At 43.2% G+C, this 18,226-nt stretch overlaps 1 protein-coding gene across 3 annotated transcripts in view; it reads left to right on the top strand.

Moving 5' to 3' along the window:
• SYNE3 (spectrin repeat containing nuclear envelope family member 3) overlaps positions 1-18,226 on the top strand; it is a 106,862-nt gene that overhangs the window by 21,861 nt on the left and 66,775 nt on the right. For 2 of the 3 annotated variants that reach the window (XM_063118012.1, XM_063118008.1), the window contains exon 2: positions 10,880-10,943. The exons of the other annotated variant lie outside the window; for it this stretch is intronic. The gene's annotated coding sequence lies outside the window, so the exon portion shown is untranslated. The remainder of the gene's footprint in view (positions 1-10,879; positions 10,944-18,226) is intronic. 3 annotated transcript variants of the gene reach the window in all.

Raw genomic sequence — 18,226 nt, 5'->3', positions numbered from 1 at the left:
ATCCTGCTTTAATTGTGCTATAAAGGGAAAAGACCCGCCTTATTTTGCTACTAGTTTCCGAGCATGTTTTCCGAGCAGCCGCTGGGGCGCAGGAGCAGGATTTTATATGAATTAAACAAATGCTTACATCTGTGTAAGCTTTAAAGATAAAGACTTCAAAATTGGCACAGTAATAGATATTAAGGAGAGCTTTAAGCATATCAAATTTGAATCGGATTGGGTCATCTGTTGATTTTTAATGATTTTTTTACATTTTCCCCTTAAACCCTTTTCAAAGGATCTTAGGAGCGCTGCTGCCCGGGGTGTGATTTAGCAACAACAATGCTGACAGCTTAGCGCTGTAGGGGATAATTTGAGAGAAACAGGTACCTGGGATGAAGCTTTATATATGAGGGACAGGGAACCTGGCAGACACCAAGAGGTGCTCGGATCTCTAAGAGAAGACTCTACTGAGATAGATCTTCATTTAACATGAAGATGCTTTGTTTATAAGGCGGATTCTGGCCCACTCGCATTGGCTGCCTATATGTTTCCGAGCCCAATTCAAGGTGCTGGTTTTAACCTATAAAGCTTTACACGGCTTGGGACCACAATACCTGACAGAACGCCTCTCCCAACATGAACCTACCTGCTCACTGCACTCTACATCTAAGACCCTCCTCCAATTGCCTACCCTGAGGGAAGCTCAGAGGATGGCAACAAGGGAGAGGGCCTTTTCAGTGGTGGCCCCGCAATTGTGGAATGATCTCCCCGATGAGGCTCGCCTGGCTATAGGGACATTGTTATCTTTTCAGTGCCAGGTCAAGACTTTTCTCCCAGGCAGTTAACAACATATGCTAAGCTGTTGTTTTTAACTGACCCAGAATAGTTGTTTTAATGGATATTGTTGTTTTTATGCTTTTGATGGTTTTAAATTTTTCTATATTTGTTTTTAATGTTCACTGTTTTCAACTTTTGTAAACCGTCCAGAGAGCTTTGGCTATGGGACGGTATATAAATGTAATAAAATAAAGAAATAAGTGGACCAGTGGTCTGTCTTAGCTTTAGGGCTGAGAAAATAGGGATGTTGTGAGAGCCTGCTGTGGGGGTGGAGTCCAATGGACTCTGACCTCCCGGACCTTGGTCACTCAGTCACTGCACACACAACAAGCAGGTCCAGCAGCCACCTGTCCCTATAGCGAGCCACCATTTGCATAAAAATGGTAGCTTGCCCAAATGGCGGTCATTTATGTAACATTACAGGCGGGCTCAGCAAGCAGGTTCAGGAGGTGGAGCAGCAGGGCCTTGGCAGCCGCACTGAAAAACTGGGCAGCAGTAAGTCCACCCATCCCTATGCGCGAATCGGCAAAAAACAATCTTGCCAAGTTCTCAGAATCCCCTCTCAAAGCTTGTTCTGATTCGAGTCTGTATCAGATTGCAAGCTTTGTTGTTGTTTTTCTTTTCACAGGGAAACCTGTACAGTTTTTATGTATATCTTTCCAAATGTGCATCAGTGGCGCTCATCTTTGAAATGTACGCATCCTCCCCCATGGATTAAAGGGTACTTGTGCGCATTTTTTAAATGTATACATTGTTCAAGCACATTTTTAAGTGTCAAACACATTTTTTGGGTGTACGCAAATACATTGCAAGCTTGGATATATATGGACTGCGGGGACAGATTGCATCTGAGTCTGTGTTTGATCCGGAAGGTGCAAGCTGGGTAAATCCTGATAGAAAATGACTTGAAAACCAATTTCTCATGCATCCCTTCGTAGCTTAAGGCATCTTCCTAATATTGGGTTTCCTCCACTAACTAATTCAAGATAAGTCCTATTTACCATCTGTTTGGTTGGATCCAGATTTAGGTGCCTGTAGCTGGGCTGGCAGACGCAAACAGAGCCACCCACTCCCCCATCTAGCAGCCCCTCAAGCCCCCTGAAAATGCTACACAAGGGGTTGGGGGACCCTGCAGAATGGGTGAACTATGTGGTGGGGAGGGCAGAGGCACCTTCCATGAACAGAGCTCTTCTGTCAACGGCAGGCAGATGCTCGGTCCAACCCGTGATCCTGCCGAAGGGACCATCACATAACCGGAGTAGTACATAATGCTAAGAAAAAAGTATTCTTAACTATTACCCAGCAGTCTCCCAGTGAATGGCTTTTTGTAATCCCACTCAAATAGAGTGGGGCTTGTTTTCAAAGCTCTCTTCTTTGCCTAATAGCTGACTTGTTATATGTCGCAAATAGAGCTGTGAATGCCTGGAGGGGTGGGGGGAAGCCCCAAAACTGGGGGTTGGAGATCAGAAAAAAGGGCTTTTTCCCAGGCATTTTTTTGGTGTTGTTGTTGCTGGGGGTTGGAGCAGGGAGATGTTTCTGCATGTTTCTGTTTGTTTCCCAAGCTTTCATATCTTTCATCACAAACATTTCTGTGAGCAGAGGAAATTGCAGGTTGCCACCACCATACACATACAAACAGATAAGACTGCTAAGAGCAGCATCCGTTAAGTATTATAGATTAATTGCTAGGCTGGAATAATCTTTTTAAGTAACTCTATCACTTTCAGAGCATCATCAACAGGGGAAAATCGCATTTGCTTACCGTTGCTTCTCCGCCCGTGCGTTTGTCCCTCATTACTTCCTCTTTCAAAAGAGGAAGTAAACAACGTGTATGTGTCCCATTCAGTGGCCGGTTTTGATCGCGCTGCTTCTCCTGCACACAGCAGGACACAGCGTCAACTTCCGTCTTTAAAAATAAGTCAGACTTACAGGGGTGTTTTTTTGTCACGTGAACAAGGCTAGAAGGGATGGGAGGCAGACTACATTGTGAGAGGAACTCATGATAATCTGGGAGTGCCCAGTAATGAGCATCCAATAAAACTCTCATCTGATGGAACTCTCAGTATGTTTAATGAACTAGGTTTTCTTTATGGACAGATGTGGGCATCCAACATATCTAAGAAGATCTGGGCCATGTGTACACCAGCCATTTATTTAGGGATTATATCGATGATCTCGGGACGATCGCTCAGTTATTCAGAAATATCGCTGACTGGATTTGTAGCATCACTCTCAGGGCATTTTATATTTTATTTTGGTGGTGTTTTTGAGCTTGGCTATTCATAACGATGTGGTGAAGGCTTTCTCTGCTTCGTGGTCTGAAAAGTCCGATGGGAGAATGATTTTATCATGTCTCCCCCTGTGCTTTAATTGAAGTGTGGGAAGCCGAGGAGGCTAAAGGCTGCCACAGAGCTCATTGCACAATGAAAAACAGAATACTTGTACACACACCTTGGCCACCTCCTAAGTAAGGTAAACACAAGAACCTCCAACCCAACCCATGAGAACTTCTCCACAATGTCTTCTCCTTTGAATTTCTTTTCGAAAGCAATTTCTTTTCTATTAAATTGAATGAGAATGATCAAAAGAAGTATGGGAGAAATTTTCAGCACAGCCACCATCTGAAATTGGTGTTAGATCAGACTTTTAAGGTGCAATCCTATGTGTGTTTAGACATTAAAAAGTCCTACAGTTCCCAGCATGCTACAGCCAGCTATGCTCATGGGACTTTTTAATGTCTAAACATGCATTGGATTACACCATTAAGGTGTTAAAAACAGGAAGAGCAAGGCCATAGCTAGACCTAAGGTTTATCCCAGGATCATCCTGGGTTCGTCCCTGCCTGAGTGCTGGGTGTCCTGTGTGGCACTTAGATGAACAGGTTTGACCCCTGGACAATCCTGGGATAAACCTTAGGTCTAGATACGGCCCAAGACAGAAACTGGGAGGAGTCAGTTTCATATGTTCAAGGAAGAGAACTGGGTTTTGTTTTATTTTTCTCTTGTCAGTCCAGAAGGACTGTACTGATGACGGAGGTGGGGGAGGGTGGGGGAGGACCAGGCGCTGTCTGACTTGAAAGTGATCATCCGCTGAAACAAAAGGCCAGCATGCAGCAGGGTGCCTCTGTTGAAAGGTGGATGAGATTTAAATAGTGCTAATCCCTGGGCAACTCCGCGGAGCTCAGGTCACGATTGAACCGACTGGTTAACTTGTGTAGAGGATTAATGTTTGGAATTATTCAATCTGACAGATGCCTGTAGAACAGGTAGTAGTTGACAGTATTCAAAGAGGGAGTAAAATAATAGGTTCCAATGTGCGTTAGAGTTGATATCTGGAAAAGGAATCATTGGTGCTACGGTCACGATTGAACAAGATGCACCATTGTGGACTGCTTTAAAGGGGAGTTAGACAAATTCATGGTAGATAAGGCTGTCAGGTGTTACCAGTCCTCATGATGATTGCTATATATTGCTTCCAGCATCTGAGGCAGTATGCCTCTGAAAACCAGTTGCTAGCGAACACAACTAGGAAGGTGCTTTTGCACTCATTATGTCCTACTTGTAGGCATCTCATGGGCATCTGGTTGGCCACCGTAGGAATGGAATGCAAAACTGCAGAGGCCTTTGGTCTGAATTATTATTATTATTATTATTATTATTATTATTATTATTATTTCTTACCCACCTCTCCATCTGGATTGAGGCAGGGAACAACATTAAATACAGCAATACAATACATAAAACTGGTTAAAAGAGCATATAAAACCGATAAAATATTAAAATAACAATCACAACATCTTAACATTTTAATGTTTAAAATTCATCTGTGTAGGCCTGCCGGAAGAGACTAGTCTTTATTAGCACGGCTCTTATTATGTTCTTATGTTAACATCAATGTGACGCTGCCTTAGACAAGTCAGATCATTAGTCCGTAGCATTTCTCGAAGTCCCATGAAGGATATTCTGCAACTTTGTTTTTTTGAACAGGAGATACCGGGGATTGTTCCTGGAACCTTCTACGTGGACTCCCTGTTCCTTTAACTGATGTTGCTAGATTTATTTCCCCCTTCCCCCTTATTCATAATTTCCTAACTACTACTCCTCCCGCTGCTGCTGCTTCTCCTACTCTTACTCCTACTCCTCCTTTCTTGTACTGCTTACAGAAACACACAAAAAGAAAATTAAAGGTCTCGATTTATAAGGTACTTTGTCACTTTATTTATTTATTGCATTTATATCCCACCTTTTTCCTCCAAGGAACCCAAGGCAGCGTAAAAAATCCCCCTCCTCTACATTTTCATCCTCACAACAACCCTGTGAGATGGGTTGGGCTGAGAGTCTGTGACTGGCCTAAAGTCACCCAGTGAGCTTCCATGGCCAAGTGGGGACTAGAATCTGGGGCCTCAACTACACCAAGCAGGATATTGCACTATGAAAGTGGTATATAAGAGGCAGGAGCCACACTACTGCTTTGTAGATGTATTGAAGTGCACTGACAACTGTTGGGGCCCATTGACACAGACCATATACCACTTTCATATCGCTATATCCTGCTTGGTGTGGCTCCTGCCTCTTATATACCGCTTTTATAGTGGAATATCCTGCCTGGTGTAGATTCGGCCTATATCTCCCAACTTCCAGTCTAACACTTTGACTACTATACCACACTGGCTCTCACTGTATTCCAAAAATATGGGTGAATTCTCCAAATCCTGTCTCATTTATCAGCTTGTTACAGATGCATCCCACTCTTCACCAAAGTGGCTCAAAGTAGCATTTTAGCCTTATAACAGCCCTGCAAAGCAGGTTAACCTGAAGATCACTAATTCTGCTAATTGCATAGCGGCATTTTGAGGTTATCTTTTTGTTTACTCCAGTGTAAGGACACTTGGCCCTGATTTTGATCAGGACCACCAGGAACTGAGGATTTAACCTTCCCTACACCATTTTTTTTCCATCAGGAGGGGGCTTAAAAAATTAAAATTAACACCAATGGTGGTGGATTTTGGGGGGAAACCCAAAGGGAGAGGTTTAATAATCCGCTCCCAGTGCGCAGTGATCCCAATCTGGAAAAAGCTAACCTTCAACTATATACTACACAATTACTGTAACCTGTAACTTGGCTCTTAAAAGCAGCCAAGGGCTACTCCTTTGACTCCATTGGAGATTTGAACTTGCATTTCCAACACCTAGCCCGAAAGATAGATAAAATCATGATGACAGTATGATAATACTGCTGTTCACATATTTAATCTTTTTCCTTTTAAGCAATAATCTATTAATTTTAAGGTATTTACATATTACAAAGTCCTCCATATAGCTAGTGTTTTCAGATGTTGAAAGGAGATAGCTTACAATTTCATAAACAAAAGCTGCCACTCATGGCAGAATAGGCAACAATTTAAACGAAAGGTAAGTGTGCAAGGGCATTGGGCAGGGCTTATGAGCGTGCCCATGTGTCCTACGCAGTTTCGCCCTGCTCATGTGCTTGCAAAAGCTTGCATACGGCTTACTTCCTACCTCGCCTGAAGAAGCTCTGTTGCATATCCTGATGGTATCTGAAGCTCAAGATGGGACTGATCAGGATATTAGAATGCTTTGTCCCAGGAAATCCATCTGGTGCCCTCCCTGATGACATTCCAATTAGGGATGGGCGAATGAGACCAGTTCAAGCTGGCTGCCCATCTCTCCTCGATTTGCTGTCATGTTTGCGCTTGCTGTTTGTTTTGCACAAATGGGGAAATTGCACAAAACGAAGAGCTATCCAACAAGGAAGTTGCGCAAAACACACACACCAAAATGTCCAAAGTTGAACAAATTTTCCCCACAGACTAAAGCCTGGGTGTTTTGACAATTTGCATTTTTTAGGACATGTGCAAAATCAAATGGAGAAATTTGCACAAATTGAACAGTAACACACGTTTGAGAATTTGCAAACATTTTTGGTAGACGCAGTCTCCTGCTCGCGCAGGAGAACAGGCCTGTTAACAGATCATGCTCACCTGTTTTGCAAGCAGAAACAAAATTCTCACACATCCCTAACTCCAAGTCTTCCGATTAAACCATCCTCATTAAGACTACTTTGTTTGGTGGGCCTCCAATCTCGATGCCATTTCATGAACTTTAGCCTGTTTCCTTGCTACGCTTTTGTCGATATTAGCTACTCTCTTCCATTTCAGGTTTGTCTTTCGGGTGGTTTTTTCCCCGTTTGTTATACTTTATGCATTTGATGGTTTTCCAATGGTGTAAATAAATATTTACATTTGAAATGGAAGAGAGCTTCTGAAAAGGGCAGTGGGGGAACCTTATAGTTTCTGTCTCACTGCCATTGTGCATAATGACAAAGTGAGCAGTCTCTTCTTTGAGAGTGTGCATGTACTACGTATTGTTAGCTGGCCAGCCCAAGCAAATGCTGGCAGAATGAGTGCTCCTTCCTTTGGCAGAAGGCATTGCTAGTAGCGACTGTTTGCCAAGGTCTCGCATTGCAGAGGGACAGAACACAAGAATCCCTGAGATTCTGTGCGCCTGTAGAACTGAACGTACCAACTCGTTGGGAAAGAAATAACCTCTGGGATTAAAAGCAGATGTGTGCTATGCCTCCGATCTGCAATGCCTAGCATATATATGCTTGGTGGGCGGGTGGGTGACTAATTTATGGAAAACTGCTCAAGTCCAGCAGGCAAAAATGAGTCATCAAGAAAACCGCCTATTCTACTCAATTCCAAAAAAAAAAAAAATGTGTTCAGTGATTCAAATCTCTATATCTGAGCCATGCGAGCTTTGTAACAGTCGATTTCCGAAGAAGCCGCCCGTGTGGAGATGAAGCTGTTGGTGGTTCTTCAGCTGTGCTATCTTCTCAGATCAGGCAAGCCTTTGCATAACTGGTATTTGCTTTCTGGTTGTTGTCAGTTTGTTTTGCAGCATAAAACACCCAGGGCCAATCAATATTGGCATGAAAAGGGGTTGAACAGCTGGATTGTCTAGGAGCAACTTTAATTTCCCTGGATTATATAGCTCTGTGATCATTCCAAAGTTTTAGCGCCTGGAGTAATCTTGATCAGGCAGTGTTCTTTAATAAGTGTTCCCGCAGTGTAAAGAAGGACATAATTAACATAGTTATGATTGCGCACTTTGATCTTACACTTACAGCTATTAAGACATTGAGATAATGATTTTGCTTGCCAACCTCTTTTGTGATCGGGCAGCTCCATAATTAATTTCTAACTTCAAAGAAGATTAAGCTTTACTATATAGATCTCTGCTCCGTGATCCGTTTTGAAGGTTTGCAAGGCGAATGTGAAAGTAGCACTGATGTTTAACATTTTAGAGGTAGAAAAATGAAATCAAGGGATGGGGAGCCTAGGAGAAGGCTCAAGGATGAATTCAGCCATAGAATGTTTCTCCACTTTGTCACAAACATAGTTGCAAGGAGAAGATACGTAGAGGTTACATGCCCAAGCTGGCCTACCAGTGCTATCCTATGCATGTCTACTCAAAAATAAGTCCTGTTAAGTTTAATGGGGTTTACTCTGAGGCACGGGCATATAGGATTGCAGCCATAGCGATTCACATCATGCGCAGATGAATTGCAGTGCTGTAGGATTTTTGAACTCTTAGCATCAAATCTAGATCTGAATAATTTCCATGATGCACAGTAATGATGGCTCTTCTAACTTTACTCTCATTGTCCAGTTTTGGGGAAAGGGTGGGGTTTGTGTAGTGACCTTATTATTAGTAATTTGTGTTGTCTTATCCAGACATGTGACTAACATCACTTTGGGGTCTAATCAAAACTAATCAGCATTGCTGGAAGGTTTAAACAGAGGGCTCATCTACACCAAGCAGGATATTCCACTATGAAAGTGGTATGAAAGCAATATATAAAAGGCAGGAGCCACACTACTGCTTTATAGTGGTATTGAAGTGCACTGACAACTGTTGGAGCCCATTGACACATCTACACCAAGCAGGATATAACTCCATGAAAGTGGTATATGGCATGTGTCAGTGGGCTCCAACGGTTGTCAGTGCACTTCAATACTGCTATAAAGCAGTAGTGTGGCTCCTGCCTTTTATATACCGATTTCATACCACTTTCATAGCGGAATATCCTGCTTGGTGTAGATGAGCCCAGAGAGTTGGTGGGCATTTTACAGAAAAGAATACTCAGCAAGTGCTGGAGGAGCAATAATAATAGCAGCCATCACATTCACGAACACTTAAAACGTTTGTGCATCAACGTAATTGAATAAACCATTCCGTCTTGAATTTCTTTCCTACCAAATTTAGGAAAATAATATTAAAATTAATCGTAATTGGTACTGTTAGACCAATTACATAAGGTCGGAAGGTTGGTCGTTTTAGAACTACAGTAGTTCTCCCAAGTAGCAGATTAAGTGGTAAACCTGTACTCAGGACCGGATTTAAACTTGTTGTAGCCCTTCCCTCTTCAACAAATAATAAAAAAAATTAATGCAAAATATGGGCTGTACAATTAAATGGAATTTTTACACGACAGTCATGTAATGTAGGTATTAAAATGCAAATTATATGTTTGCATATTCTTTATTTAGGAGTTTGTCAAACACATAGCACAATTAAACAATATAATATAAGGTTATAATATATAAATTAGGTGTAAATCACAATAAGTAATTATTCTTTTCACATTTTCTTTGTCTTTTGTAAATGTTGTAAATGTTTCTTTCTTTCTTTCTTTCTTCCTAACGTGAAGGGCCCCTCATAAATGTGAGGCCCTAAGCTTTAACTTGTATGTACATCCGGCCCTTCCTGTACTGCTTTGACCACAGATGGGGACTCAAATGGCCTGAATGTCCCTGAAATTTGCGTGTTGGGAGGGACCAAGATGGTCAGCTTGCTCCTTTAGGGTTCTGACTAGTTCTGACCGAAACCTGGAGCAGATTCACTGCCCCACTGACATCAGAGCCACCAGCCTCTACTGAGCTAGACCGACCCCTCGCTCAGTGCTGGATCTACAACACAGGGTGAAGAAGCCCCAGCATCCCTGACAGATGGCCGCCCAGTTTCTGCTTAAATACCTTCAGTAAAGGAAAGTCATCCATCGCCGCTACAGTCTTTTCCACTGTCAAACAGCCCCTACTGTTAGGAAGGTTCTTCAAATCATCAGCCAAAATCTGATTTCATGCCATTTCTACCCACTGATTCTAGTCCTGCCTTCTGGAGCAACGGAGAAAGAATTTGTTCCATCTTCTGTGAGACACACCTTGATATATCTGAAGACAGTTACTATGGCCAGATCTTCACCAAGCAGGATATGACACTTTGACAGTTGTCAATACCATTATAAACCATTATAAAGCAGTAGTGTAGAGCCTGCCTATGTTTTCCCTTAATAGTCTCTTCTTCAGGATAAATGTAAACATCCTCCATTTTCCCAAATTCCAGAAGACCAGCATGTCAGAAAGAAACTTCTCTCTAGTCTGTGAGAACTAGGTCTTGGAGCGTCATCACATGTGGGAAAATTGTGTTTGCTTACCAACGCTTCTCTGTCTACACTTTTGTCCCTCATTACTTCCTCTTTTGAAAGAGGAAGTCAACAATGTGCACATGGCCCATTCAGTGGGCCGTTTTGATCCCACTGCTTCTCCTGCACACAACAAGAGATAGTGGCAACTTCCGTCTTTAAAATAAATTGGACTTACTGGGGTGTTTTTTTGTGGCACGAAGAAGGCTAGAAGGGGCGGGAGGCAGACAATGTTGTTAGAGGGACCTGCAAAAATCCATGAGTGCCCAGTAATGAGCGTGTGATATAATGCTCGTCTGATGGGACTCTTAAATATACTCATTTCAGTAGGCTCAGTAATTGATTCTTGTGGCAAACACATACAATTTTTGTCTAATATTAGCAGATGCTCATGGTAAGAGTTTATGGAGTGCCTTGAATCTTGACTGGTGCCTGCGATAAAATGGGCACCAGACTAGTGCAAACTGCAAAGGACAGGTGAACGTTGGTTCCCACAACTGTGAATATCAGCACTCTTTTTTCCTATGGTAGAGTGATAATGTAATTCTTATTTTAGGAAACCGAGAAGTTCCTGTGACTTCACCAGGCATATAATCACGGTTGCAGCTTGAAAACTGAAGGTAAGTTAGCATACGATATTTTACTGATAGTTCTTCAAGGACTAGAAAGCCCCCATCCTTGTGATGAGCTGGATGTATGTAGAGCACCTTTCCCTCCGCTGGTGCCCTCTAGATGTGTCAGACTATGACTCCCATCATACCTGGCTGTGAGATGATGGGGATTGTAGTCCAACACATCTGGAGGGCACCAGCTTGGGGAAAGATGATGGAGAGGAATGCAGATGAATACAATTCTTCTCTGTACATTTTACATTGGTTCTGCTTCCCAAGATAGCTCCTGGAGAAGGTATCGTTTGACATTTTTATCCTATCCTTTCTCCAAGGAGCTCAGGGGAGCAGACATGTTTTTCTTTTCCTGTTTTATCCTTATAACAACTCTACAATGTAGGTTAGGGGTGCATGAGAAATTTGTTTGAGTTGGTTTTTGATCAAAATGTACCCAGTTTATAGCTTTCAGACTGAACATGGACTCAGACCTTAGCTAGACCTAAGGTTTATCTCGGGATCATCCCGGGGTCATCCTTGCCTGCTCCCAGGATCCCCTGTGTGTCATTTACATGAACAGGGATGATCCCAGGATAAAAGGTCTAGCTAAGGTCTTAGACACAATCTATGGTCTAAGTCCATATATTTCCATGCTTATGATGTGATTTCTGGACCCAAAAAAGACCAGCTTGGGTTTTTGTAAAAAATGCATTATTATTTTTAACATTTACAATTCTTCTGCATGCCTGGGAGTCCTAAGTAAGGAGAAACCACTTCCTTATTTTTGCGTGGAGCCAATTCACTTCCAAACCGATACGCAGAAATCAGCAAATTCAGTTATGAGTGCTGGCTAGCTTTAACCCCAGTAGGAAGAAATGGCATTCCTGTGTCATTCAAGTGGCCTAGTCAGGAGGACTCTTTATCTTGGCTCCCAGCTCAAAGTTTCTTTATCCAGTGTAGTATTAACAATTAGGAGAAGTAGCTCAGACTGTTGGACCTAGACAATTCCCCTGGACTGCAGCCACTGCCATGCTCTTGCCTGGATAGAAAATTTGACACACTCCAGCATATTTTGACTACATTTCCCAGAAGTAAATCTGGAACGCTGATTATTTCCAGTGTTTTTATATTTGCATAAGAATTGGTTTTTTTGGATGGTAGTCAAATGCAGGAAATAGGACAATTCTAGACATCTTGAAGCTATTTAACAGCTTGTACAGTGTAGAAGTTTGGTTTAAGTGTATATTTAAGAAAGGGTGTGGGGAATGCTTTCAGAAGTCAGATTATTCTTTTGTGTGTGTGTTTTAAAAATCAGAGCTTTGAAATGTATTGACCAGCCTTCCCCAACCTGGTGCTCTCCAGATGTGTTGAACTACTCCTCCTATGGCTAGTGGAAGGGAATCATGGGAGTTGCAGTCCAACACATCTGGAGGGCACCAGGTTGGGGAAGGCTGGTACAGACAAACCATGGGTTATAGCAATTGGTTTGTTTTCACCTTCCATGTACACAACAAACCATGCTTCATCTGCTTTCATCTCCCATCTGTTCAGTAATGGGTATATTGGCCTATGCATGGTGTGGAGAATGTGGACAGATTTTTCGCCCTCTCTCATAATACTAGAATCCGGGGTCACCCCATGACACTGATAGGTGAGAGATTCAGGACAGATAAAAGGGAGGACTTCTTCACATAGCACATAGTTAAACTATGAAATTCATTACCAGAAAATGTAATGATGGCCACCAATTTGGATGGCTATCCAATGCGGGTGGATAAATTCCTGAAGGAAAAAGGTATCAATGCCTACTATTCCTGATGGCTATGTTCTGCCTCCTGTATCAGAGGCAGTACGTCTATATACATCAGTTGTTGGGGGACATGGGCAGGAGGGTGCTTTTGCACCTGTGTCCTGCTTGTGGGTTCTTGGTCTACAGCTGGTTGGCCACTGTGTGAACAGAGTGCTGGACTAGATGGGCCCTCGGTCTGATCCAGCCTGGCTCTTCTTAAGTTCTTAAGATCTCCTTCCATTCATAGAAGGGACTGGATTCCTGCACTGAGCAGGGGGTTGGACTCGATGGCCTTGTAGGCCCCTTCCAACTCTGCTATTCTATGATTCTATGATTCTATGTAATCCTGCAGAGGAACTCTCTTGGAGGAAGTGGTGGGAGGAAAGCCCTTGGGCCACATCCCATGCTATTCCAGAGGGTTCTTTAGAACAGTTTTTTTTTCAGATTGCAGGTGGGGAGGAAGAGTTGGCAAAAATCCCCCCCCGCCCCATCGTTCTGCCAGTGGTAATAACTTGTGGCTGCAGTTCTGCTCCTGGGAACTCTGGATCCCAAGCTGTGTAGTTTAAGAGTGCTTGCACTCCCTCTGACTCCTTTCTGCCCCATCAATTCCCTTCTCCAAGCAGTGGGTCCCGACATTGGGGATTGAGCAAGCAGCTCACTTCTTGTTCAACTGGTGGTTTTCAAATCTGTTTTACTCTCACAGTGTCCAAATTGTAGTTTTCTGTTGGATCAAGTAATTTCCAAGATATTTCAAAGGAACAGGGCCTTTCCAGTGGTGGCATTCCAGCCTCAGAATTCTGTCCCATGGGCAGTTAAATTGATGTTTTTTAGGCGGGCAGTTAATTTTTTTTTACTCCACCACATTTTCCATATATTTTCATTGTTGCCTTTCTGTGGATTTGTTTTATTGGCTTATCTTAATGCTCTCTGATTTTGATTATTATTGGATTTAAGTTGTTTTAAGTCACCTTGGGGCCAAAAGGTGGAATAAATGAGAATCAACAGCCAACTTCCTTGGATTCTTTGGCAGGCTTGGATGACCTGCTGAAGCTATAGCAGTTAAACCAATTTCAAACACATTTGAATTCATAAATGTGCTCTCAGACTGGGCAAAGCAGTTTTACCTCCTACAGGTGGGTGTGCCTTCATTTGAAGTGCTTAGAAATAGCCCGTTGTTGCTTTTTATCTGCTTTCCATCCAATGAATGAGCCAGGCCAGCCGTTCCAAACCCCTCTCCACTTACATAAGAGGACAACACAGGTGTAAAAATACTTCCCCGAAAATACACAGAACCTAACTGATTACTCTCAGGATTGCTTTGCAAATATTGACAGTGAAAGCCTTGGGACACTTGGGTAAGGACCAGTTGTAGCAATGCCAAAATAATTAAATAGGATACTTAAATATTCTCTGGGAATTTTGCAACGTCATGGATAATAAACAACATCTCTGAATGTAGGGTGAAACCCAAAGTTGGCCTAAAGGACTAATGCTTGTGCAATTTGACTTTCCTTCCACCTGCAAACCCTCCCCATGGGGAAAAAAATTCTCCAGAATGTCCCCCCCCAAAAAACTTTCTAGAGCAGATTTTGAAGGCATGCTGTGAGCTGCAACGGGTGGAGGGAAACACCCTCTCCCTGTTCTGCTGATGGAAGCAGAAGGGTTTTATTGGATTCCACCCATAGTGTGCATTTGGGGTGGGGTTTTTTTTATGCAAACAATTTAAAACATATTTGAGTTCATAAAAGTCTTAAACTAAGCAGGAAGTAAAATGAACAGAACGTTAAGAAACAAAGGAGAGAAAAAAATCAAAGGGGAAATAATGCTAAGTAAAGTTCTCAGCAAGTGAAAAATAACCCATTTTAAGTGAATATAAAAGAGCCTCGTGTGGCGTAGAGTGGTAAAGCAGCAGTTTCTGCAGCTGAACCTCTCCCCACGGCCTGAGTTCGATCCCAGTGGAAGCTGGTTTCAGGCAGCTGGCTCGGGTCGACTCAGCCTTCCATCCTCCCGAGGTCGGTAAAATGAGTACCCAGTTAGCTGGGGGAAAGGTAATAACGGCCGGGGAGGGCAACGGCAAACCACCCCACTATGAGGCCTGCCAAGAAAACATCAGCGAAAGCTGGTGGCCCTCCAAGAGTCAGTAATGACTCAGTGCTTGCACGAGAGGTTCCTTTCCTTTCCCAAGTGAATATAAAAGCTTATATTTCGTTGATACTAGAACGTGAACAAAATTTGTTTCGGCCAAAGTGATCAGGTCATCAGATGCTTGAGAAATCATCAGATGGGAGAGGGCTTTCTCTGTCGTGGCACCCTGGCTGTGGAATGCCCCCCTCCCGGAGGCCCGACTGGCACCACCACTGGCCTCATTTTGGCGCCAGGTTAAGACATGGCTTTTTAACAAAGCCTTTGATGGCTAAATCCACCAGCCTGCACACTGTCTTGTTTTAATTGGATTTTACTGTTTTAAAATTTCATACTGGTTTTAATGTATTAATGGTTTAATTTGTTTTAGAATTGTATATTTATTCTACTATTTTATATGTATGATTTTATCTGTATGCAGCCCTGAGATCCTTGTGATATAGCTAGGGTGACCATATGAAAAGGAGGACAGGGCTCTTGTATCTTTAATAGTTGTATTGAAAAGGGGATTTCAGCAGGTGTCATTTGTATATATCGGGAACCTGGTGAAATTTCCTCTTCATCACACCAGCTAAAGCTGCAGGTGCCCTGCCCTCTTTTAAATCTGGTAATTCTAGTATAGCTCCTGCAGCTTTAACTGTTGTGATGAAGAGGGGAATTCACCAGGTTCTCCATATATACAAATGACACCTGCTGAAATTCCCTTTTCCATGCAACTGTTAAAGATACAGGAGCCCTGTCCTCCTTTTCATATGGTCATCCTAGATATAGGGCAGGATAGAAATGTTTTAATATATAAATAAATAATAAATGACTGATCCTCAAAGGTTTTCAGTTGGGGTTATCCACAAATGAAGAGGTCCCAGATTTTCATAAAACACGTTTTCATTGACTGAAATCCCACAGCCAAAGTAGTGGCTGGTTGGTTCAAATCAATATGTGATATTCAGCTTCGGCCTGCATTTCCTTTTCATAGGCATTCTTCACCCGCTTAGGATTGAATTTGAAACCTTGGGGTGTGGGATCTCCCTCCCTCATCTCCCTGCCTACCAGCCAATAGTGTGGCATCCTCTGACTTGATACCCTCCAGATGGTTTTCAGACTACAACTCCCATCACCCCTGGCCATTGGCCATGCTATCTTGAGCTGCTGGGAGTTATAGTCCAAAACTTCATTTATTTATTTATTTATTTATTTATTTAAAACATTTATATCCCGCCCTATATCATTAAGATCTCAAAGCGGTGTACATCTGGATGGCATCATGTTGGGGAAGGCTGCACTATTGTCAGACAGATAGAGAGAGGAGAGGTGGGAGTAGTGGCCCAGGGAACCAAGGATAGGATGCAATGATGGCCTATTGCTGACAGCAAACACCACTGGTTCCCAGTGTGCACATGGCTGTTTTAGGAGCACATATGCAGTGCCTATGGGCAGCACTGGAACAAGCCAAACCTCAACGAGGAAATGGGGATTAACAATCAACACTTGTATTCAAAGGCCAATCAATCCATATTAATAAACACCATGGCTTGTTTCATCTCATCCCTCACATTGATATCAGGTTTCAGCTGATCAATAAACATTGCTTCCTCATTTGTCCTCCTTTGGAGGCTCTGTTCAATTGCTAGTACAGAGATCTTCACTAAGGTTGCTCTGTTGGTATGCTTCTCCCTCATACGAAGGGACCAAGGACTAGGATGTGTTTCATTCTGCTGAATATCTGCCAACTGCTCCTTATATCTTCTTAGGAGAGGTCTTCCAGTTTCACCAATGTAAAAAAATATTACATTCCAAACACCCAATTTTGTAAATAGCACTGTTACCTTCCACACAGATAGGGCATTCCCATGTCCAGCATTTGTTGTTATATAGCCAGGACTTCATAAGATGCTGTTTCAGAGTTATCGGGTATTACAATCAACTTTAGCCTTGATGTTGTATTATTATAATAAATAAACCACCTAGGGATTTTATTATATTTAGGGCGTAATCCTATGCTGAGTATCCAAAGCAAGGTGGAAGGACAGCAGAAGCATTATTCACCTCTGTGCTCCAGCCACCCTGCATTTCTGCTAGATGGGTGGCACCTTGAAGGAGGAAGGAAGGAGGCTGGTGTGGTTATTGGATACATCATATCTCAGCTGCCCTGGTCTCCCCCCACCCTCTCCATTCCTGGGAACACCTCCTTTCCCCCATCTCCATGCTCCGATTTCCAAGCGCAGAGAGGGAGCCGGTGCGGTTCTCTCTGTCCCAGCTACGAGGGGGAGGGGAGTGCAGTTTCCTGGCTGCAAGGTCGGAACACTGCCTCCGACCTCGGAGCCTGGAAACCAAACTGTTCTATGCTCCATCCACAGTATATAAATATCACAATTAAAAATAAATAAATAAATATAATAATAATAATAATAAATGGGAAGAGTTGTTGTTATTGTGTCAGAGGATGACAAACCTGCAGTTGACAGTTCAAGCTATATTGTGGTGGGGGAGGGGAGAATGGCTTTGATACCGTCTCTGTGTTTCTCAGAAAGGAAAAGCCAGCCACAAGTAGAACAGGCCTAAAACTGTGTATCTGTCTGAACCATGTATTCACACCACTAAAAATAGGTCTGTCTGAGCCAGGAAAAGAAAAGAGAAAAAAGAAGAAGAGAAAATGCGGTATAGACAGCCAAGCAGACTACTGCTTAATCTAAAACATGATTGTATGTAGAGGAACTGGGAAATGAAACAAACAAAACTAATTCCTTTAAGCTTCTGTATGTCCCTTTCCGGACTGGCATCAGTACCTGGTGTGCTTGGGCAGTTGCCAAGGTCTGTGGTTGTGCCAGTTCTGGGACACTGCCCCACCCTTTACATTCCCCCCCCCCCGGCCCAGGGCTCCAAGCAGCAGTGCTTGCCCTACCATAAGGCAAAGTCAGGAGGCTTCCTCAGCAGCAGATGCTGAGGAGTGAGTGTTGGAGGGCGGATCTGAGCAATGGCTGCACCCTCCCCTATACCCCTAAGTTACCCTGCTGCTTTCAGGTGCAGTAGAGAACTCTGTCCATTGCCATCAATTCAACTGCAGTGTCAGGTTAGCTTTTGTCCATAGAATGAAGGAGAGCGCCATCTTGTCCTTTGCCTCAGGCAGCAAAATGTCTGGGGCCAACCCTGCCAAGCAGCTCCAGTCGGCTGCATACAGCCACCTTTCTAATTTCCCACCATGCCCCTGGCCTACCATCATTCTGGGGGCATTGTGGGAAGCTAAATGAGCAGTGGGACTGCCACAACAGTCAGATAAGCCTACTGGGCCCACAAACAGGGAAGAAGGCCGCCATCAGAGGACACTACCCAGGGCTACCTCAAACCTCACACTGGCCTTCATCCTGCA

This window comes from Elgaria multicarinata, chromosome 2 (assembly GCF_023053635.1).
Source record: "Elgaria multicarinata webbii isolate HBS135686 ecotype San Diego chromosome 2, rElgMul1.1.pri, whole genome shotgun sequence".
Lineage (NCBI taxonomy): Eukaryota > Metazoa > Chordata > Lepidosauria > Squamata > Anguidae > Elgaria > Elgaria multicarinata.
Note: the sequence above shows the minus strand (reverse complement) of the source record. Positions and strands in the feature narration are given on the sequence as shown.